Source organism: Aulonocara sp. 'chitande type north' Nkhata Bay, linkage group LG3, assembly GCF_057382095.1.
Source record: "Aulonocara sp. 'chitande type north' Nkhata Bay isolate Kocher_YH1m ecotype deep benthic linkage group LG3, A_spYH_male_GT1.1, whole genome shotgun sequence".
Classification (NCBI taxonomy): Eukaryota; Metazoa; Chordata; class Actinopteri; order Cichliformes; family Cichlidae; genus Aulonocara; species Aulonocara sp. 'chitande type north' Nkhata Bay.
The window spans coordinates 68,937,860-68,956,370 of record NC_141346.1 but is presented as its reverse complement, the minus strand read 5'-3'; the positions used below and the strand labels follow the sequence as shown (position 1 = coordinate 68,956,370).

General features: G+C 42.3%; 1 long non-coding RNA gene across 1 annotated transcript; it reads right to left on the bottom strand.

Annotated features, from left to right (window-relative positions):
* Positions 1-238: 238 nt before the first annotated feature.
* On the bottom strand, positions 239-18,193 carry LOC147336836 (uncharacterized). Its single transcript, XR_015128327.1, has 3 exons — positions 17,779-18,193; positions 3,157-3,262; positions 239-349 (listed from the first exon to the last, which is right to left on the bottom strand). It is a non-coding gene; the product is annotated as an uncharacterized LOC147336836 (long non-coding RNA).
* Between the last annotated feature and the right edge of the window lie 318 nt (positions 18,194-18,511).

Here is an 18,511-nt window from a genome sequence, read left to right as displayed (position 1 = left end):
ACTTTCCACACAAGTCACAGCTGAACGGTCTCTCTCCAGTGTGGATGACCTGATGCTGTTTTAGTGAAGCCTTCAGAGTAAAACCCTTCCCACACTGATCACAGCTGTACGCTTTAACTCCACTGTGGATGAGTTGGTGTGTTTTTAGGTGACCCTTGAAGGAAAAAGACTTTCCACACAAGTCACAGCTGAACGGTCTCTCTCCAGTGTGGATGACCTGATGCCGTTTTAGTTTAGCCCTCACAGTAAAACCCTTCCCACACTCGTCACAGGTGTGTTTTTTCTCTCCCTTTCTTCTGTGAGGTTTGTCGGCCTCCTGAGAGCGCTGACTTCTGGCTCCATGTTGGTCCTGCAGTGACAGAGATACAAACAGTGGCAGTGAGTGAAAAGCAGTCGTGGAACAAACTCAACCTTCAAACTCCATTAACACTAGTTTTAAACCTGAAGGTGGAGCGTGGCACCAAACACCTTAAAGGTCTCTTATCCCCACCTGCTGGTAGTTCTAACACATTACATCCAACCTGCTGTTAAAGATAATTCATGACTGTTCAAACACTAAAATCATGCCCATCCTTCCTGATTGTACACACACACACACACACACACACACACACACACACATTATTTTATAATTTAGATTATTTTGTTGTTTCCTATTACATATTTCTATAATTTGTATAGATTTATACAGAATTATTCAGTGATAATAAATCCTATGTTTTTTATTCTAAAGGAACCCCGTTAGCTTCCACAACAGATGTTGCTCGTCTTCCGTCAAATACTCACATAAAATATTACACAATAAAGTGGATTCAAGATATCCACATAATTTCACTCTTACATCCACAGTGAGGTTTCACAATTGTTCAAATATAAGCAATCAATAATAATAATAATAATATCAATAACATTGAGGCACATTACACAAATTTCAAAAACAAATCATGTCTTACAATATTTACAACAACTAAAAGCTCTGTAAATCGGCTTTTAAGTGTTCATTGAAGTTTTGAATAATTCTCTAATTCTTTAAGGCAACTTATTCCACTTAAAAGTTGCTCTAAATGTAACAGTTTTACAAAACGTTACTTTTAACTCGAGCATTTACTAAATTGCAGCTTGTTGAAAACTGTGTAATATGATGATGTATTTCATCTGGATACTGCAGCTGAGCAGAATAAATGTGGTGTGTTTAACAGAATTGCTTTCTTTAGAACTACAAGTAAGCCATAGAATATTTTAGCCTGTACAGGAAGCCAAGAAAGGTTATTATGCATTTTATCAATATTAGTATAGTATGAACATCTTCACACTAATCTGGACGCCTTATTCTGGACTAACTGAAGTCTGTTAAGATCTGTCTTATTAGCTGCTGACCAAATGATTGAACAATACTCCAGATGAGACATTACTAGTGCATTAATGACATCTTTCATAATGAAGAAGTGATACACAAAGAGCATTTCATAGCCATAGCTATGCCTTGTCGGCAGAGTTATGTGACATTAGTGATGTTTGTACTTTCAGCGTTAACTTGGTTTTAAAGCCTTTAAAATATACGCCGTTCAATAGTCGACCTTAATCTGACAGAGAATGTGATGATTTTGTGGATAATTAAAGTCAGTCATATATCCACAAACACAACAAGCTGAAAGTCAGTGATGCTGCTCGGTTTGCAGTCCTGAACATCACGGCACAAGCAGGATTCACTGCACTGTTAATGTTAGCTGTGTTATATTGCTGCCTCTGTTCGGTGGTGTCGAGCCAAACGCACTTTAACGTGTGTTTGAACGAGCTGACGGTTCACTCGTTAAGCTGAAAGAAAGATGCTTTAATCACAGCAGTCACACATGTGTCCACTGCACCATCTGGAACTCTTCTTGTTTACACTCGTAATAACACAAACACTAAATCCTGCTTCTCTGGTGCTGTTGTGTAGCAGTGTGTACACCTGAGACTGTCACCTGTCTGTCTGTCCTGCACTCTCTCTCTGTTTCTTTCTCTCTGATTGTGGAATAAAAGTATGAACATGTGGTTATAAGTTACACTTGTGTTTGAATCCTGCAGCTTATCACACATTTGATTTCCATGTGTGACGACTGCAAGTGTCCAGAGTGAGGACAGACTGAGGGAGCCACTGCTGCACATCATCTGTGAGGCTTTGCACCCCTGATGATCCACCAGGACAAACTCAGCAGTGTGTGAGGAAGAGGAGGAGGAAGAGCCAGCAGCAGCTGACAGATGGAGAGAATAGACAGACTGTTCCCTGTTTGTGAAGGACTGCTAGGAAAGTTTAACATAACTGTCTGTGCTGAATCAGTCTTATTAGGTAATGTTCAAATAATGTGATCATCCCAGTGTTTTCAGTGTGGGAGAAAGTACTCAGGGCCTTCAAGTTACACACTATGAAAGGCAGCAACAAGTTTAATGTTCAGAAACCTAAAGTCTGTATCAGCAGCAGAATGGAGCTAAAAATAAATGTTGGTTTCAGTTCTATGAAGCTTTGAGTATTTTGGATAAGCAGCTGCTGTGTTTGTTGCATCATATTGCTGTAACTGTTTATATGCTTTATATATTCTGAGCTAAGTTGATCTATAGTGTTACATGATACACTCTCAGAAATGGAGGTACGAGAGAAGAACATTTTTGTACCTATAGGAACATTTTTTTTAAAATGTTCCCTTAAAAGTACATTACTGGTCTTTAAAAGTCCAGAAATGCCCCTTTAAAGGTTCAATCTGAAATAAAGTACAAATCTGTATTATAAAATCTTAAGCAGCAACTTCTCCAGGTTCCAATATTTATGCAATTCTCAAACCTTTTGGCCACGACTGTATAACCTCTTCTGAAGTTTAGTGGATATTATACATGGTTATGCTCAGGATGTGTCGGCCAGTTTCCACTGGAAAAGCCTTTTGGTTAAACTGTCAGCGAGGAATTTGCATTTGCACTGTTACATTTTTATATAACTTTAATGCACATAAACAACAGCTGCTTGTTTCAGTGAAAATACATTGATGGTTTTTAATAAAGTTGTGGAGCTGTAAAGTATTTTGTCTGGTGTCAATTATATCGTCAGCTACATCGTTATGGCAAATGTTCAAATGTATATGGTGATAAATATCTTTGGTCATATGGTCCTGCTCTGTCTGTCACCTTCTGTGTTGAGCTCATTGTTTCCTCTGTAGTGGCTGAGCTGAGTCCAAGTAGCTGAAAATGTTCCTCTGCTGCTCCGTCAGACTCTCCTCCTCCTGCTGATCAGCTGGGACACAAAACAGATCTTTGTTAGGCTCCACACTGCACTGAAGAGTCAAAGTGTCTCATATGTTCATCTGACAAGTAAAAGAACACATTTTTGTTTCCCGAGGTGGGCAACTTGTTGGAAACAAACACAAAAGCTTTGAGCACTGATGCCTGCAATTGCTGCCATTGAAAGATGCAACGCCAGCAATGTGGATTGTCAAGACTCAAACCAATCATCAAGCAAAGACAACAGGGATCATTTGTTTCTGTTTATTAAGCATTCACAGCATTTGTAGTTGCCTTCTGTGCAGGGGAAGTCCACGCACACTGTGTGGTACCGCCATCCGCAGAAGGTGCATTCAACCTCTGTAAGAGAAACGAGGTTGTCTGAGACTGAAATGATATTCACTAAAGAAGTGGTGATTTGTAAAACTTCACATTTTGATCCGGGACGTACTCTGCATGAAAACAAGCGCTCACTCTTCCTGCTCAACAAATGACAAGGGCGGAGCCTTATACCACCCTAGACAAACGCTACACAGTGCCGTCCAGCAACTATTTTTCTATTGTTGCACTACCTGCTCTGTACACGCAGCGTCGAGCAACGGTGGAGACGGAATTTCAAGCAGGACAACATTTTGCTGCAACAACAAAACGTGAGACATTTGTTGTTTTATGTTTATTTATTGTTATGAGAGAATCATGATCTCAATTCTAAGCAAAAAAATCGTGATTCTCATTTTATGCAAAATCGTGCAGCCCTAACATTAACACAAAACTATTGTTTCACCAGAGAAACACACATGAAGAGAGAGAGAGAGACAATAACAGCTACCAAACAGTCGTCATAATTCGTCACACAATGAGAAAAGGACAAATCAACAAGTAACAATGACTAATTAATATTAAAATCTGTAACATAATGTATTGTTTGGAGTTTAGTCTGATTGGTTCAGGATGAGCTGCCATTATCCAATCACACGTCTGCTTACCTGCATCTTTTCTCTTTTTTCTAACCTGAGCACCTGATGGCTTTGAACTTTTGTTGTCCATCTTCCATTGGTTTGAATTTTGCGCTCCAGTACAAACACAAATCCCCCAACCCGAGGATCAGCACAATTAACCTAACAGACCTACACCTTAGTTCACAGATTCACTTTGTCTAAGGTTGATTTCTGGGATTTCACACAACCCAGGATTCAGATCGTGAATCCATTATGGGCTTGGATTTACATCATTATAAATGAAATGTGCTCTACTTGGAAGCAGCCGGCCCCGCCCCTTTTGACGGGTTGTGTGAGACTTTAAATCATCAAACTGTAAATTATAAATTTAAATTGTTATTGATCCTTTACCCCGAGTCCTAAAGTGTAGATTTATTTTCTTACTCTTCTTATATTTATTGTTTGTTTACTTGCACCGCTGTAACTGCAGCCTCGTCGTCTCGTCTCTCTATATGCTGGACTGTCTGTAGCGGAGATGACAATAAAGTTTACTTTGACTTCAGCAGCACACAGGCGCACCGAGGGCTCTCGCGCTCACTTTATAGAATTTAGAAAAAACATCGGTGCAGATTATAAGTCTGTATCATAATATCTGTTTGTTGTGTTGTTTTTATTTTGTTTTGCGAGTTGGTTATTAGATGCCGCTCCAGCCAGCCAGAGACTCCCCGCCGCCCCGCCCTCTCCTCCCTGTGCCGCCAGCAGCAGGCGCACCTCGCAAACGGAGGGCGCCCTTACTCCCAGCAAATGGCTGATAGAAAACCGATCGGTGCCTACGAATTTCCCAATATGCGCTGGCATGACGTCGGGGAAGCATGGGTACGACCGATTATTTTATTTTTTTCTTGCCAATGCCCGTGATGCCCCCCCACCATGATGCATTCTATTGGTTTGCACACTTACACACACCCAGCTGTGGTTTCCTGTTTTGCTGGACTCTGGAGAGCCCCGCCTTTAACGCTCTTCTCTCACAGAGAGCAACAGAAAACTTGGAAAAACTCCAGATTGACTGAACTCAGTTCAAAGTTACCTTGACACCTTTAGATGTGAGAGGTAGTGATGGTCCGCTTGAAGCTGACGCTCCGGTGCGTGTGTCAGAAAGATCAACGCGCTGCTTCAGAAGCACCGTGTCGAGGCTTGATTCGTTTGGCCAGAATCACGTGATCAGTGACGTCTGAAGCTTCGTTTAGAACGTACCTTTTTTTAAATCGAACTTTATTGAAACACAATGAGTATACAACATACAAACAGATGAAGTTTACAAAAGAACAGAACATGAACATACAGAACAAGGAGTAAAAAAATTATGATATGAGTAGGTGAAAAAAATCAACATATTGTAACGTGCAGTGGAGATGAAGCCAGCCGCGGAGGTGTGCAGGTGGATAGCGAATGAGCAACAGCTTCTGACTTTCCAAAAAGTACTCATTTATTTACAATATCAAAAATAAAAGTGCTACCTCTACCACACATTACTAAAGAGTACACTAGTCCGCGTACACACGGGAGCATCCATTACAGGAGGAGTGCGAAGAAGAACAAAAAGGGGGTGACACCAGTCGTGAGACAGGAGGCGCCGCCATGTGGTGATACACTGCATTACAATAGCAACTGTTACATAGTCCCCCCCTGGTGAGAAAAAGGCTGTCCTCAGCCGTACACAGCTGAAAAAGCACACACCACACCTAACAGTACCCTATACATAGAGGTTACAGCTAAGATTGGTGCACACACACAGGGCAAAAGACAATTTAAAAATGAAATTGGTGAAAATAAGACGAATATGTACAGTGGAAAATCAGTTTTCTTAGTTTTTTTCACTTTTTTCTTTTGTTCTTTTTTTTTCTAAGTAAATGCCAAGAATGAACCTTAACGCACGAAAGAGCCATAAAACTGGTAGAGCAAACAGAAACATCTACATATCATGACTCAAAGTAGCAATGCAACAAGACAGCATCAAACAGGTTTAACCAAAACATTTCACTTCAAATCAAGCCTGGTTGTGTGAAAATCATTAGTCCATCTTTTGTTGCTCCAGCCAGACGTAACTCTGGGGAAACGTCTGGGCCTGAGATTGTAATGTCCACCAGCAGCTGGGTGCTGGACAGATCTGGGTGAAACACTCTCTGGAACAGCGCCCACACCAGAAGAAGAGTCAATGTCCGGTAAATCAAAGGGGAATGGCTCAGAGTCAATGTCAGTGTCTGCAGGGGGGCCAGGGTGGGCCTGAGAGTCAGAGTTCAGACCCTCTGCGGTCTCTCTCTCAGCAGGCAATGAAACAGAATGTTCTTTGGAAGTGAGAGAGTCCCAGGTATGGAACGGTTGCATGTTCACAACATGATAAACACCTGCATCCACACCGGAGTCCACCCAAGTGAGCCTGTAATTAACATCACTGAGTCTCTGAGATACACACAATGGTCCCTGAAACAGTGGTGCAAGTTTAGCAGTAAAGTTAGACTGAGCGTCTGACCTGGGGTGCGTCTTAACTCTCACAAGGTCACCAACACGAAACGTGGCATGTCGATGTCTCAAGTCATAGTAATGTTTTTGTCTGTCATGGCTATAGTCCAAAGCTGCTTTGGCGTGGCCGTGAGCTTCCTGCAGGGAGGCTCTCAGAGTCTCGGGGTAAGGAACACCCGGTTCATCAACACCTGCTGTAGAAGGCTGAGTGATAAGGTCAAGCGGGGTGTCTAACTCACGACCATAAAGCATCATGGCAGGAGTCATACCTGTACTGTCATGGGGGGGCGGTGCGCAGAGCAAAGCAAATCTGAGGGAGAAACTTGTCCCATGATGTGTGCTTATCACCTACATAAGCGCGGATTGCAGTTTTCAGAGTCCGGTTTTTCAGAGTCCGGTTGACGCGTTCAGTAGCATTTGTCTGAGGGTGATATGCCGTAGTGAGTCTGTGCACCGAGCATAAGGCAGAAACAACATGTTCAAAAAGCTCACTCACAAAAGGATCAAATAAGCATTACCAGTGGGGGTGCGGGGAAGTGGCCCAACAAAATCCACACCCACATACTCCCAGGGTTTCTGGGGGACAATGGGAACCATAAGACCGGCTGCTTTTTTCTGACTTGGCTTGGTGAGTTGGCACACTGAGCATGAAATCACATAGCGTTTCACATCAGCTGCCATTTTGGGCCAGAAAAACCTAAAACGCAGTCTTGCCAATGTCTTAGAAACACCCAAGTGACCTGCTGTGGGGTGGTCATGGTAATAGTCCAGCAAGGTGCCTCTCATGGCAGTAGGGGCAAACAGTTTCAGCTCTTTCAAAGGGTGCAAAGCACATGTGGACTTGGGTTCTCTGTGATACAAAAGAGAGTCATACACAACATACTGTAACAAGGTGGCATTGTCCGAGCTGTTCAGAGAGTCTGCTTCAATGTCTCTGAGCAGTGGACCTGTGACATGATCGTCTAACTGCAGCTGTCTGAATTGTGAACGGTCAGCCAGAATGACGGGGGGCAGAGTACGAATGTCCAGGCTGCCCATAACAGCATGATCTGGTAAAAGATCAGTCGGCCTGTCACAGGTCAGAGGCAAAGGGTTGCGTGACAGTGCGTCGGGAACTTTGTTCTGTGCACCAGGTTTGTGCACTATTGTGAAATCAAAGTCCTGCAAACGAAGTGACCAGCGGGCGAGTCGGCCCGTTGGGTTTTGACGAGACATAAGCCACCTGAGACTGTTTTGGTCAGTGAAGATAGTAACATGAACACCTTCAACATATGGGCGGAAGTGTTCCAGAGCCCATATCACAGCGAGGCACTCCTTCTCTGAAGTGCAGTAGGGGAGTTCAGCTTTGTGAAGGGAGCGACTAGCAAAAGCCACAACGTACTCACGACCCTTGTCATCCTTTTGCATCAACACTGCCCCAAGACCAATGTCACATGCATCGGCGTGAATGGAAAAGGGACGGTTGAAGTCTGGAAATGACAGGATCGGGGCTGATGTGACATGATCCTTCAAAGTGTCCATGGCCCTTCGACAGCTGTCGTCCCAGTGGAAAGCATTGTCCTTTCTGGTGATGGCGTGAAGAGGTTCGGCATGGTGGACATAATTCTGAATGAAGCGTCGATAATAGCCAGTCAAGCCAAGGAACTGACAGACGTGTTTCACTGAGGTTGGGGTATCAAACTCCTTAACCGCCTTTACTTTGTCCGGATCGGGCTTAACACCTGATGATGTGATGCGGTACCCGAGAAAGGTGAATTCATCGAGGCAGAATTGGCACTTTTTGAGCTTCAATGACAAGCCAGCAGCCTGGAGTCTGCCCAGCACCTCCTCAAGATCCACTAAGTGCTGTTCAAAGGTAGGTGAGGCGATAACAATGTCATCCAGGTAGACTGCGCACGTTTTGTAAATGAGGCCAGCAAGCACAGAGTTCATGAGTCTCTGAAAAGTTGCAGGTGCGTTGCAGAGCCCAAAGGGCAGCACCCGAAACTGGAAGAGACCGCAGTGAGAGATGAAGGCAGTTTTAGGCTTCGAGTCCTCTGCTACAGCAACCTGCCAATAGCCTCGCGCTAAGTCCAATGTCGAGACAAACTTTCCTCTTGCCAGAAAGTCCAAAGACTCATCTACACGAGGCAGGGGATAAGAGTCTTTTCGGGTAACTTGGTTGAGCCCTCGAAAGTCCACACAAAACCTTGGTTCCGTGGCCGCTCTATTTACAATGACTACAGGAGCTGCCCAAGGGCTTGTGGAAGGTTCAGTGATGTTGTCCTTCAACATTTGTTGCACTTGTTCTTCAATCACACGTTTCTTAGCAGGTGACGTGCGATAGGGTGGGAGTTTGACAGGTGTTGCATTGCCAGTCTCTATGGCGTGCTCAGTGAGAGCCGTTCGACCAAGTTGACCATCAAACAAGGAGCTAAACTTGCTGAGCAGATTTAGTAAAGCATCCTTGTTGTTCTCTGAGAGACTTGCTTCAGACAGTTTGGCTGTTAAGTCTGAGCGAACCAAGTCCAAAGACATCAGTGTTCCAGGTGAATGTGAGTAATCATTTTGAAGGTCCTCTTCATTGTCTGCGAGTGGGCAGGGGATGTCCTCAATGTAGACTGTTCTAGTGGGAATGTGAATAGAAACAGAAGCTCTTGCCATAAAATCCATTCCCAGAATGAAAGGAGAGGACAAATCTGGTATTATGGCAAAACGCTGGTAAAAGTTCTTGTTCATGAATCCAATATTGAGCCAAATAACACCAACAGGGATACAGGGAGCATTATTGGCGAGGTTAACTGCAGGACCATTCCACTCACTTGTGTTTCTAGGGTAAGAGTCATTTACTTGAATGAGATCTGCTCGTACAGCCGAGAGGGAAGCACCCGTGTCGAGGGTAGCATCCACAGATGAAGCATTGAAGTTCACTTTCGTTCTTAGTGGGGTATTCCAGTGGACTTGTGAAAAATTGTCTTCCAAGTGTCCAAGACTGTGTCCACCCTGTAGTGAATCGGGCGTGTGAGGCTCCGTTAGTAACTGGGGGAAGGTTGGCCTCTGTGAAATGTCCTCCCCCCCTGTAGTTTCCCGACTGCCTGTATTGTGGCTGGGATGTGGTGCTGCTTAATTCCACCTTTTCATGGCCAGGGTCTAGGGCTGAACGATATATCGCATTTGCGATAATATCGCGACATGATCAAGTGCAATTTTCTAACCGCAAAGGCTGCGATTATACTGCGATTATAAGGCTGTCCAAATTACTACCATATCCCAGAATTCATAGCGCGGCCCAGCCAAACTCCAGTTTCCAGCAATGGCGGCCGCTACTAAGTTTTAAAATTACTCATACTAATCTTTCTGGGTCACAAAATAAACTTTTAACATATTTTCAGGCGAGAAAGTAGTTGTGTAAACATCAAATATCTGCTCGGTTTATCAAGATATCCCATATTTGCAAAAGTGCTTCGACGTTTTCAGAGGCGTCTGCTACCCACCAGCTCGACAGCTAGCCGGGAGCTCGAGGATTACTGATGCGGCCGAGAACGGCACAACTCCCGGCACATCATTTTCAGATCACCGCGGAGTTTCGCTGCTCGGGTTAAACGTAATATATAAGTCACTTAGACAACCTAAAAATGTTATTGTTGGGCTTTTTTCAGTGTTTTGTTTGTTCGTGAGTAAATCGGTTTGGCTGAGATTAAAGTTATTAGATTAGATAAAATAAAACTTTATTAATCCCCCGGGTGGATTCCTCCTTGGTTTTCACACAGCTGACTAAACGTCAAACAGAAAACTTATTAAACAGAAGTATGAGACAGTCGAGAATTTACACCAGTGTCTGGTTATATTTTAGATAGCAAGAAGCAGACGGCCGAGTATATTAAACTCCACCGAGACAGCGGTGACGCTAATCAGAAGGCTAGACCGTCCAATTTCACGCCTTTAAACTTTAAAGGCGTGTTTGTGTGTGTGTTTATACAATTGCTATTATGTTTGCACTTTATGTGTAATGTTAATGACTGCAGAGATCAGTAAGCTGTGTGTATTTTTTATTTATTAGTTTTATTTATTTAATATTATTTTTTAATTGAATGACTGTCTAGTAGTTCACAGATGTCGAAAAACTGAGTGTGGTAAAGCCACTGATTTTTTTTTATGTATATTTCTGCAATCTGCACATTGTACTGACTTTCATTTTAATGTTTACACCAGGGTTCCTTGTCAGCACTTTATGCTCAGATGTTTGTAAGCTAAAAATAAACTATTGTGTATGTTCAAATATACTGTTGTGATTGAAGAAGTTAAATAAAAATGTCAGTCATCAATTCATGCATCACCTCATGTCATCATAACAGAGGTCTGTCTTCCAGGAAAGAACAGTTTAAAATTAATGTAATATAGTATTGGCCATACTATATGATGTATTGCTTGTCTTTGTTTAATAATACAGAAGACAAAGACCTTAAAAAATAATCGCATATCGCATCGCAATCGCAATATTGGGGCAAAAAAATCGCAATTAGATTATTTTCCATAATCGTTCAGCCCTACCAGGGTCAGAGGTGCCAGGTGCTGGCAATGGCTGGACTGGGCCATGCCTAGCGGTGTTCGAGGCTCGTTGTGGCAAATGAGGTTGGGTGTTACAGTTTGGGCAGGTGCGTGTAGTGAACCCTGGCTGAGAGCATTTGAAGCAGTAAGGTTCAGGCTTATAGTTGTCTTTGCTACATAAAGCAGGCTGTGGTCTTTGTGGTCCAAGCACTGAGTGAAGCTCATGAGCGCGTAGCAGCAGGTCCATTACAGAAGTGACATTAGCGCCATACAGGGCAACTCTGTATTTTTCGAGAGCATGTTTACTAATTAGGTCAATTCTGTCTTTTTCAGGTGGGGGGCTCTTCAGTTTGTCAAACTCACTCAACATGTGGGCGACAAAGGTTGGGAGCGGCTCGTCCTGAGCCTTAACACGATCCAAAATTCCTCTCAGGATGCGTTCTTGGTTGTCGGAGGGCAGAAAAACTGTCTTAAACAGTTGACAGAATTGAGCCCATGATGTGATGTGGGAGCTCAGTGCCTTGAACCATTTCCCGGGCTCTTTTGCAAGAAAGTGTGGCAGTTCGTTTAGCAATTGCCCATCAGTTAGGTTCAATGAGGCTTTGTATGTGCCAACTGTATTTAACCAGTCTTCAGGTTGCACTTTTCCGTCCCCAGCATACACAGGAGGCTCCAGCTTTGCGTGATGTAAAGCTGCCGCAATCACTCTGGAAGTGCTGCTGAGTTCAAGTGAGTGAGATGGGAGGAAAGGATTTGTAGGTTGAAATGGGTTGCTGGGCAGGAACGGATTGGTACTGTTGGTGGGTTCAGTTTTGTCCATCACATGAACATGAGGTGTCGATGTGGCCATTGGGAAAACAGGAGACTGTGGGACTGCAGGAGGGGGAGAGTTCCCCGTTGTGAGTTGGTCCCACTGCCTTAGTAAACTGCTGTATGTTCAGTGAGTCACGTGAACAATCACTAAGCTTATTCACCTCAGTTCTTAACTCCACCACTTGTTGGCTAAGGCTAGGAGTCACATTTTCAACTATCTAGCACATAGGTAATGAGGTAAGTTCCATGTCTGAGTCAGAGTCGTCTGGGCAGTGTGCCATTGCGATTTCAAAAAAATTAAGCCGCTCCAGGGCACAGCACAGTTATTAATTTAGCAGTAAAAGAGTCAGTTAGGTCAGACTAGAAAGACAAAACTGCAAAAATACGTTCAAGATTAAATTTAGAAAAACCACATATAAAATTTCGCCCAACAACTGAAATTAGACTGGAGTGATCAGAACCATGTTATTACAATAGCATGTCTGCAACACTAGAGCTCAATGCAAGATTAGTTTTAAGTCGTTTCGTTATACTGAGCCGAAGACCAGCACCAACGGTTGTAGTCGGCCAAGCTATCACTTACATGTGCTACAGTCAGTCTCAGCAGAGGGAAAGGGGAATGAAAAGCCAGCAGAAATGTTCATGTCCAGGCTCTCCACAGAAGAATTAATCCTTAGAAGACGAAACCAACAACAAATAACAAATCCACGGAGTCCATTCGCGTCGCGGAGTCAGCTTCTCTCTTTTTCTTTCTCCCAAGCGGAGCAGCGGCACACCACGGTATCCAGAAATTATTCGGGTCCCACCTGAGCTGAGGCTGCGGCCATGGCTGGAGAAAACGTCCGAGCGTCCGCAAAACTGGGGGGATTTCCGAGACAGTTCACGTGCTAGAAGAGAAGAATCCTCGGCGGGATGCAAAAATCGTCTGAAGTCCAAGGGGAAAAAGTTCGGGCGCCAGTTGTAACGTGCAGTGGAGATGAAGCCAGCCGCGGAGGTGTGCAGGTGGATAGCGAATGAGCAACAGCTTCTGACTTTCCAAAAAGTACTCATTTATTTACAATATCAAAAATAAGTGCTACCTCTACCACACATTACTAAAGAGCACACTAGTCCGCGTACACACGGGAGCATCCATTACAGGAGGAGTGCGAAGAAGAACAAAAAGGGGGTGACACCAGTCGTGAGACAGGAGGCGCCGCCATGTGGTGATACACTGCATTACAATAGCAACTGTTACAATATAAATATTGTTCTGAGAGGCTTTTTGTTGGTTGAGTCTGAAATTGATTGTATGTACAATTCATATCCTTATAAAAAGGCAGAAATATGGTGTTTTATTAATAAACTTACATTTATGGATATAAAATAGCTAAAAGTATTAACAAATATTTTATAAAAAAACATTTATCATTCTTCCTGCGGAACTTAAAGAAAAAGAATAAAACATTTTCCCATCGTAAAGAAAACTCCCTTAAAATATGGACAATAACAAAACTGCTAAATTCTTCCAGAATCTCTGTGTAGAGGAACCAAAAGACATGTGCCACAGTTTCTGGATGATCCCCACAGAAAGTTCAATTAGTATTTATGTCTCTTTTAAATGTTACCATATAGTGACTGGCTGGGTAACATTTATGAAGAATTTTATATGAGATTTCCTTCACCTTGTTCACAATTAGATATTTATGGGATCATCCAGACTATCTTCCAGGTGATATCTGGAACATGTCGGTTCCAGTAAGATATTCTATATATGGGAGAGACATGATATCTTCTTGGAATAAACTACGTATTCTCTTATTGCTGTTACCAAGTTCCTGTGAAAAGCAGATTTTTCCCACTGCTGACTCAGCTGGATCAGGGAGAGTGACTGAGGCAGATATTGAGCTGTCAGTGTTTTTATATAACATTAAAGTCCCTGAGGGTATGGCACCAAGCACCATTGAGAATTCCCCAACACTGTTTGACAAGTTTGACGAGCATCTTGACTTTTGGTCTTTGGATATCAACAGTCCTGGATATGTGACTTCTTGTTTAACAGAAATGTTACAGAGAGCATTTGCAGTGCAGCCTTTAATTGCTAGTAATTCACATTTTTTTAGATTTCGACATAAAGCAGATGCCTCAGAGAAATCACTAATAACACTAAGGGCTGGACGGATTTGATTTGCATTCTTCAAGAAGAGTGTGGTGTCATCAGCTAGCTGGCTGATGATGAGCTCCTTATCAGCTGTGCTGATTCCTTGTATAACAGGTCAAATCTCTGGGTGGAGTCTTAATCATTTTAATTGAGCTATTACCATTCGTGTACAATGTTTTGATAGCTTTACAGAAAAATGCCAAATTTTTCCAAAGACTGGAAAATAAATTGATGTTCAATTGTATCAAAAGCCTTTTAAAAATCCAGGAAGAGAATGAAGCTATAGTCAGATACCAAATCAGAGTAATCAAGTAGATCTAAAACCAGTCTCATGTTCTTAGAAAGGTGTCTGTTTCTCATAAAGCCTGATTGTGTCTCATCCATAATTGTGTCCAAGAACTCTTTCATTCTGTTAGCAAGTACTAAAGCCATAATCTCATAGTCATCATTGAGCAGACAGATGGGTCTCCAATTATCAATAAGAAGTAAGTCTTTGTTTGGCTTTGGAATAAGTGTTATGAGACCCTGAGTAAGAGTAGGAGGGAGGATGTTATTCTCTACACTTCCTATGAAAAGCTGCAGTAAGAACGGAGCCAGGAGATTAGAAAATGATTCATAAAACTCTGCAGTTAAACCATCTGTGCCGGGAGATTTGTTGGCCTTAAGTGCAGAAATAGGATTACAAACGTCCTCCACAGTCAGAGGGCTGTCACAGTGACTTCTATCTTCCACAACAATAGTTTTTAGGTTTTTAATATTATTGAGAAACAGCATTGAGACATATATATATATATTCTACTTTTCTAAATGATTGACTATTTCAATGGAGAACCTAAATGACACGGACCCGTGTTTGTTATTACATATCTCTATTTTGAATGTGACAAGTCTATCATTCCCTGTTATTCATAGGTATTAACAGAGTTTTTGGCCTTTTTTTCCATCTATAAAAGCTAATTGACTCTTTACAGTGGCCTGCTATGGTTAATAATAACATGTTCAGTCATGAGTGAAATCAAAGCTTTTCTTCACTTTAGCATTTAACATTCCCAACAATATAATGTGATACCTTAATTAAAACACAGCTAATAAAAAACAATTTTATTAATGCAAACATCAGTGACTCAACATTAGCAACCAAAGGGTTCAGTCTGCAGATCACACTCATGTGAAGCTACAGCCTCCCCCTTTAGTCTCTGTCATCCTTCTGCTCCTGCACAAACAAAGCAAGACAAAACCTCCACCCTTCTTCTACAGGCTGGGTGAATTGTTGTGGACATTCACTAATCCTAAAGTCGGCACCGTTTTTGTCTCAGTATCAAGTCAGTTAAACTTTTAGTCGTCAGTCCATCACAGTCCAGTCACATGCATACATCCACACACATTCATACCAGATATTGCTGATAATGGAGTCTCACGCGCAGCCTATTCGAGCCTCCATCACCAGCAAGATGACGTCATCATTTTAAAGGAAAACAGCTCCTTGTTTTTGGACTGGATTGACTCGCTGCAATCCTTTTAGGCTCAGGACTTCTCATGTGATCAATGTCACATATAAGTGAATTTCTCCCAAGCCCATTATAATCATGGAGAAAAACACTTTGCCACTGTTTCCAGTAAGAATATTTTATAGCGCTTTAAAGTTCAACCTCTCAGGTCTGGATTAAAGAGCTGATTTGTTAAATCGGGAACTCACAAAATACCAAAATATCACCACCGGTGGATCACACCTCTCAGATGTTCTTATCTCAGTGCACTGTAACAAAAGCACAAACAAACGCAACCAATAAAATACTAATAAAGTAACAAATACTGGGGCCCATTGCAAACATGTCCAAGGATAAAACCATCTTTCTCTCTCTTAGAGAAAGAAAACAATCCAAACCTCACTGATAAAATCAACCTAGTGTCAAGCAAAACCCAAAAATCAACCAAAACTTCACCAGAAAGTTTTTCTCCCTCCCGGGACAATATTGTGCAGGAATACAGGCACCGTAACTCCTTTTTGCACTGACAAAAACATGTTGGATTGACTTGATTCAATAGTGGACACTGGTTGCACACAAAGGTTTTGCTTTGGCAGAAACTTAAACAACTGAGTTAAATCAACACAACCTTTTCATATTCAGTAAAGCTGCATGTTGTGTTCATAAAACACGATTGAAACATGTTCAGATGGAGTAAGTTGAGCTCCTGGAACATTTTAATCCTTCAATTGAAATTGAATGGGTCTACAACAACTACCATCCTCCTATCTCTATCCTGGTTGCAGCAGGGCTGGGAAATAACCCTGAAGTGATAGGTTACCAGGCAGGGTACACCCTGGACAGCTCACCAGTCTATCAGATAGAAACACACAGCCGTTTACATTCATGGATAATTTAGCCCAGGACCTTCTTACTGTGGAGCAACAGCACTAACCAGCATGCCAACAATGGAGGAAATACAGGAAAGCTATGATTTCCTGTATTTGAGGCAGAATTATTTTGTTCTTGTCCTTGACAGGTTAATCCACAATAAATAGCAACAGCATGCATGTGGTGTGTGTGTCGTTGTCTGCCTCTTATAACTCCAGTGATTTTCCTGTAGTTTGAAATCTTATGCGGTGTTGACACAATAATTTGTTGTAAACCAGGAAATTCCCAACTGTGGTAGAAAGCACAGCTTAGCCTGAGCAAATGTTCAAAGAAAAGTCGTCACTTCCTGATTTCTGCTTCACTGATAAATATTGTCACACTGGGGTTTTTGCAAATGATATCAGTGAGCACTGTGTGGCAGCTGGAGTCAGACAACTGAAGCTCCCACAATCAAGACCACAAACAGCTTTCAAAGGAGATTTGAAGCTTTTCTGGCAGCAAGCTTCATGATTTATGGGACTGGAACTGGAACAGAAACTACCTGATCACCAATGGTGAGCTGGCATGGAATTATTTTTATGACATTTTATCAAAGTTATAAATAAGCATGCCCATTAACACATAGTGAGTGAGCATGTTGTCTTCCCACGCAGTGAACAGCGGACGCTAATGTTTCTGTCACTTTTTACAGAGTCAAACTCAAAGTAAGGTCAGTGCTTCCACGCTTTAAACGCTGCACGCTCACACTCTCTCCACACTCGATAGATTATCCATTGTTCATCTGCACACAGCTGCGGTTTTAGTAACGCAGTAACGCAGCGTGCTTACGGGAAAGTAACAGTAATCTAATTACCTTTTTTGCAATAGTAATCCCTCACTTTACTCGTTTCTTGAAAAAAGTAATCGGATTACTTCCCATCTCTGGTTGGAGCTGTGCACTTGTGGGTTCCACCTTGTGTACACGTTTATCTTTGCTGTGTGTACTTGTACCTCTGAGTGGAAGCTGAACTCTTGAGTTCGAGTATCGAAGCATCAGCTGTGACGTTAAAGTCCAAACAGCTCGTTCATTTGACGTGCAAATGAACGAAGGTAACGCCGTTTTCATGTGGATGTGTCACTGAGACACTTTCCACATCCACAGCTCACAAAATGGGAAAACTATAGAAGTATAACAATGAAGAAGTTACTATGTTACGGGTCCCAAGGATGAAGACCTCGATGACAAATATGTTACCTGTAAAAGCAGGTGAAGAGCAGAGTAAGGAAGACACGATGCGTCTCTGCTTTCCTCCAGAACGTGTCTGAGTCTGATTTATTTCACACAAATAAATGCTATAAAACACTAAACATGAGCTTTCAATATACTGTTCAGCTGGTTCCTCATTCACATCAATTACATTTACTTATTTCACAACATCAGTGAAATATACTCTTTTTAACTGGTTCAGTTTCTCAAGTTCACACTTCTTTCCATAACAGCTACATCCTTTTATCATATCAATAAACACATCACATTGTCTTCTGCAGTGTCTTACTGGCTAAACAGTTCTATTCAATAACAGCATTGGTAAATACATTACATTTGTTCCCTCCAGTAATTTACTGGCAAAATCACTATTTAGTGCATCATGAAACACAGCTTGTTTAATCAACCCATGAATGCCTCTTTTAGCTACACAGAGTTGCTCAGAGTGCTTGTGTTACACTAGCTAATCTACTCAGTCACTTTAACAGAACTATTAACATTCACATCTCACAGAACTGATTTGATTGGAGCATTACAACACGTTTGCACAGAGCATAGGAGCGCACTGACTCTGCTTCACGAGCGCTCCACCTAACGAGCAGGCTCGCGGTGCGGTCGCGCGGGACACTCCTCTGGTTTTCTCCCGTGTTTACATATAAATAACTTTGGCGGACCGCCTTAACTCTCCCATTCACATTAACGTGGGTAACCATGGTGACAA